At 39.9% G+C, this 5,887-nt stretch overlaps 1 long non-coding RNA gene across 1 annotated transcript; it reads right to left on the minus strand.

Annotated features, from left to right (window-relative positions):
- Positions 1 to 1,850: 1,850 nt before the first annotated feature.
- LOC131934321 (uncharacterized) lies at positions 1,851 to 4,588 on the minus strand. Its single transcript, XR_009385645.1, has 3 exons — positions 4,549 to 4,588; positions 3,748 to 3,940; positions 1,851 to 2,080 (listed from the first exon to the last, which is right to left on the minus strand). It is a non-coding gene; the product is annotated as an uncharacterized LOC131934321 (long non-coding RNA).
- Positions 4,589 to 5,887: the final 1,299 nt, after the last annotated feature.

A 5,887-nucleotide genomic window follows, 5' to 3' on the forward strand; every position in this document is an offset into this window, starting at 1 on the left:
TTATGTCTATATCCCGAGTTGCGATGAGATTACGCGAGAAAGTTTAGGGGAGATCACTCGCGCTTTATTTTATACAACTTTCTCTTCACCCCACCCCCCCCCCCCCCCCCTTCTTATAACACTGGCTGACTTTATGATCGGATTTAGAAAATGGCGTTTGGGTCCTTAAGAACCAGAAACAATAAGTGCCTCAGCTGTAGGAAGTATAAAGTATCCGTGCAGGCAAACATTGACTGCGCCTTGTTGACACACAGCCACAGGGAGGTAACTCGTCTACAGGGGGAAAACACGAGTTGTCGACACGCTGATAGGTGCCGTTCACTCAATGTGAAGCCACCGGATATCTGCGGGGGTAGGTGAGGGGTGGAGGAGAGGGTGTTTTGGCCTACCTGTGGCTCGATGGTCGAGTTGTTAGCGTGAACTACATGTAGCTTACTCCTTGGGTTTAAACTTGAGGTCCCGTGTTCAACGATCAACAGTTTAAACATTTTAAAAAAACGTTATTTAATTTTTCATTGCTTGATATAATGGTGGCTTGAGGTTCAAATCCATCTTGTGCCGAGTAGTAAACCCTTCCTTATTCCCAGTAGAAATGTGTTTATTTCTATATTGTAGTACATTAGCAACACCTGTTTTTTAGGTTGTAGGCCTACATGGCTCAACTTTTCGTTTTGTGTTTTCTATGTTTAAAAAAAGTTCTGATTTGTGGTCTTTGTGGTGTAATTTAAATTTATGTGATATGTGGTATGTGGATAATTTGATTTTTATCTGTTGTATATGGTTACATTTTCTGTATGTGTTGTTAAATTTATTTCAATTGTGGTTTATGGTTCAATTTGCTTGATCTGTGGTGTGTGGTTAATTTACTTTATCTGTGATTTGTGGTTAAATTTGCTTTAATTGTGGTGTGTGGTTAAATTTGCTTTATCTGTGTTATGTGTCTAAATTAGCTTTATATGTGGTGTGTGGTTAAATTTGCTTTATCTGTGGTATGTGGCTTAATTTCCTTTATCTGTTGTATGTGGCTTAATTTCCTTTATGTGTTGACTGTTGTTAAATTTGCTGTATCCGTGGTTTATAGTTAAAACTGTCGAAATGATAGAAGAGGCTGAAATCGGTGGAGTTATAGATCTAGGCTATTTTATCGTGAATTCAGCCAGTGCTGGGAGAAGATAATATACACGCTAGAAGGAGTGGGCGATCGGAAGTTGATGCGTGATGTATGCCGGATGTTGAAAGATGATATACGCCGGAAGTTGCCGCGTTGTCTTGACCGGAAGTTGACAGATGATGTAGACCAACACGATGAAGGGAGCATCCGTCGACAGTCGGAGAAAGGTCACTGTCATGGAGTTGCTCTCTTTACCGCTAGGTCAACTGCTGCACAGGTCAACGGTCAACTGGTACATCGGTCAACGGTCAACTGGTACATAGGTCAACGGTCAACATTTACATAGGTCAAAACCTGCTCATGTCAATCAACAGTAGCCGCCCTTGTTTATACTTGCGCGGGTCAGCACTTGCAAAAATCATCGATTGCACTTCGCCAAAAACTCCAAGCTACAAAACTCAAATTAGCCGAAACATTGGTAAGTATTTTAAATTTTCTTGGAATGTAAAAATAAGCGCAATTACATAAACATTGTCCAAATTATAAAGCACATATTATTAATTTTACTACATACATACATGCACATACTCACGCACAAACATTTTGGATAAAAAACAACGTTTCAAATAGAAACAAAAGTACACTAGGAACTTAGATTCTATAATGAAATTTATTCTGTAGCGTGTGACTTATGTCCTGTACTCAGTGAATAAGGTCCTTAGCGTGGGAATTGTGTGTCCTGTGGTTTGTGACAATGTCCTGCGCTGTGTGACTCATGTCCTATCACCTGTGGTCAGTGACTAAAGTCCTCCTGTATGTGACTTATGTCCTACTGCCTGTGACTAAAGTCCTACTGCCTGTGACTTATGTCCTACTGCCTGTGGTCTCGACTTCGGCTTGAATGTATCCAGGTAAGACAGGAGACTCAGACAGGCTCGCTTGAGGTCGTGCATGGACGGCTTGTACAACCTGCAAGACAGCAGTTTAAAATTTTAGACTGGGGGACAACACACTTTTCATTTTTTACTGCTGGTATAGTACTAGGAGCAGTTTAAAACTTTAGACTGGGGGACAACATACTTTTCATTTTTAACTGCTGGTATAGTACTAGGAGTAGTTTAAAACTTTAGAATGGGGGACAACACACTTTTCATTTTTAACTGCTGGTATAGTACTAGGAGCAGTTTAAAACTTTAGACTGGGGGACAACACACTGTTCATTTTTAACTGCTGGTATAGTACTATGAGCAGTTTAAAACTTTAGACTGGGGGACAGCACACTTTTTATTTTAAACTGCTGGTATAAAACTACCAGTATAGTGACTAGGTTGAGTGTAGTGGGAGGTTCATAGTGGAGGCGGAGTGAAGTTAAATCCAAACCTTAATGTTGGTTTTTATTTTTAATTTAATTTCTTTTTGTTTTGTTGCTCGTATATTTATATTTCAACCAACAAGAGTGAGTTTAAGAATAACATTGGGTAAACGCCGAATACCAATTTAGGGATAAACTGGGCATGTACGATTATAGATAGTCGACTACAAAACTTCACAACCAGTACTTGACTTCAGAATTTGATTAGAGAAGTTTAACAATATAAACTTGACTTTTAAAAAGGCAATGTTTAAAACATTTAGTGTCTTTGTTTTTAAAAGTTCCTTTTAAAATTTGCATTTTTTTTATTTAAAAAAAAAACAAACGAAGAACGATTTAAATGGACCACGGACTGACGTCATTGATTTCACTCAACATACCCCGGGGAAAATTCGATTGGGCTTGATGTTTGAAGTCATCTCATTTGTTTATTCAAAGAACGTTCATAAAAAAAAAATCAACGAATTTGTTGAGCCAGAGTGTTTAAAAAACTTGAGTATGGTCACTTTAGGGGGGGGGGGGGGGGTTGGGTTGGCTAGTATCAAAGATGGCGCCTATGATAACAGCAACAGAAATGGAAAATCGGATCAACATTTACCAAACATTTTGAAGGGAAGCTACTCCCAGAAAAGTTTTTTTTTAAAACCGTGGCCTTGACCAAATGGATATAACACAAGCCCTTGTTTTATCTTGATATCTATAAAGTGACCTATTTTTCACAATTGACTCCCCCCCCCCCCCCTGCTAACATACAACCCTAAGTAAAACACACACCTGAACGAAAACCTACCCTGGGGCCAATGTTTACTTTTTTCTTAGTGCTGACGACTTTCCCAAAGCTGTATGTTTCCCAGAATCAACCTCTTTTATTACTTTAACCTTTCCCAAACAATACCCCTAGCGGAGATTTAATCTATAACCCTAAACAGCTCATTAAACTGACTCATAGCAAAAACTGACTCCTAGCCGAAAATTATCCCTCCAAAAATTACCCCTATCCAAAGCTAACCTCTAGCCAAAACTAACCCCCTAGCGAAAACTGGCCCCTAGCGAAAACTGACCACTAGCCAAAACAGACCCCTCCCCGAACTGTCCCCTACCCAAAACTGACCCCTAACCAAACTCACCTCTAGCCAAAACTGACCCCTAGCCAAAACTCACCTCCTAGCCTAAACTGACCCGTAGCCAAAACTGACCCCTACCCAAACTGTCCCCATACCCAAAAATTACCCCTAGCCAAAACTGACCCCTGGCCAAAACTGACCTGCCTACAGCAGAGCTCGACCTTGACCTGCCCAGAAATGACCTCTTGCCAAAGATGAGGTTGTTCATGTTCGGGTTGACCCCACCTCGACCAAACAGCAGGTGATGTCCGGTCTGCTCCTTGGTCCTCCCTGGTAGCGGTCGCTAGATGACCCCACAGCGATGATGACGGCGAGAACTAGACTGACCTTCATCTACAGAATCAAAATAAACTCGACATTAGCACACTTAAGACAAACGCTTCAAATATGTGATCTGTAATGGATTGACGATAGAAGCATGTGGTTGTATATAAAACGTTATTGGCCTCCAACTACATGATGATAACGAGAGAGGGCGGAAGTGACGAGAGACAAAGATATATATACATGTAAGGGACATCACTCAAGATAACAGTATAATATAATACTAATACAAGAAGAGTGAGTTCCCTTGACTTCACAAGTCTCACTATATTACATGATCAACAAAATGTTGGCCATCCCCAGTATAAATAAACAAATTCGGCTAAGGTAAGAACAGTGTAACATTTTATTATAGTATTTTAAACATCTTATTTTATTCACGATAAATATTTATTTTTTTAAATTTTTCTTTTGTCTTTTTTATTTATAAATAATCTATTTTTTAAGCTCTAATAATTGATAACTCTTCCTTTTAATTTTATGAAAATTTAACTTCATATTTTGAAGTAAAAAAATGGCATTTAAATTTTAGGAGATGTTGTTTGTTTTTTTGTTTTTTTTTTATTATTTTAAACTAGATCTAGAAATCTAGATTTCAAGATATATCTCCTACCTACCCCATTGAAAAATATTTTTATCACAGAGATCTTAGTACCAGAGTTTCTTCCAGGCATCTCTTCGGGGTGGGGGGGGGGGGGGGGAGGGGAGGGGGGGTGCTTAGCTCCCCCCCCCCCCCCCAAGAAAGTCTACAGCTTACCCCCGAACGAAATGATATTTATATAGAAAATATATATTTTAACAGTGCCCCCCCCCCCCCCCCCAAAAAAAAAGAAAGTCTACCGCCCCCCCCCCCCCACCGAAAATTTCAAGTTCCCCTCCCCCCCGGAGAAAAAGTCTGGAAGAAACACTGCTTAGTACCAACCCGAGGCAGCCACGACTGAAGGTTATATTATGTAAGCTTTCATTTTCAAAGGTAAGTGTGTTTTAATTAATTTACAGAGCTTATAATTAAAACAGTTTTCATTGAACGTTGCTATCGTGAGCCGCGGAAAAGTCCGCTGTGCCTCGTTCGCTGTCGTCTGTTTTCATCTTGCCCAGCCGGAGTAACAGAGGTGACCCTCCAAACGAGGCTGAACGGTGACGATCATTTTTTGTGTACCGGAAAATTTTTCATGGTACAAAACTTCTTTCATGTATGAGTGGGACCGCGTTAAAATGCGCATTGATTAATCAGTTGTGTGTTTTTCATTCCATTAGGCTGAGCTGATCTGCATGTACAAAAAATTCATCCCCGCGAAAGTCTGGTTGGTCGCAAGCACAGCATCAACATGTTGTTGTATCGTTTAGAAAATGTAACTTACTAGGTCTAATTTGTGTTCATTTTGTGTGGCTGTGTCCTGCATTTGGTTTAATATAGGTCTAGGCCAGGGTCGGCAACCTTTTGAAGCGGAAGAGCCAAAAGTTACAATTTTCAATATTTCCCTGGTTTTAAAGAGCCACTAACATTTTTTTTTATTTCAAATATTTTTATTTTTTTATTAAGATTATTAGTATTTGTTCAAGGAGCTGGAGAGCCGCATCTTGATATCAAAAGAGCCGCATGCGGCTCGCGAGCCGCAGGTTGCCGACCTCTGGTCTAAGGCTGTGACTATATCTGTCGTTTGACTATATCTGACCCGTGACTATATCTGACCTGTGACTATATCTGACCCGTGACTATATCTGACCCGTGACTATATCTGTCGTTTGACTATATCTGACATGTGACTATATCTGACCTGTGACTATATCTGACCAGTGACTATATCTGACCCGTGACTATATCTGACCTGTGACTATATCTGTAACTATATCTGTTGTTTAACTATATCTATTGCTGTTATAACCTGTCTGTATATCAGCTTCTACTATCCTATGTTAATTTTTACTTTCTTGTATACGGGGTGTGGGTATAAG

This window comes from Physella acuta, unplaced genomic scaffold, assembly GCF_028476545.2.
Source record: "Physella acuta isolate Inbredline_101_S28 unplaced genomic scaffold, ASM2847654v3 ptg000109l, whole genome shotgun sequence".
Lineage (NCBI taxonomy): Eukaryota > Metazoa > Mollusca > Gastropoda > Physidae > Physella > Physella acuta.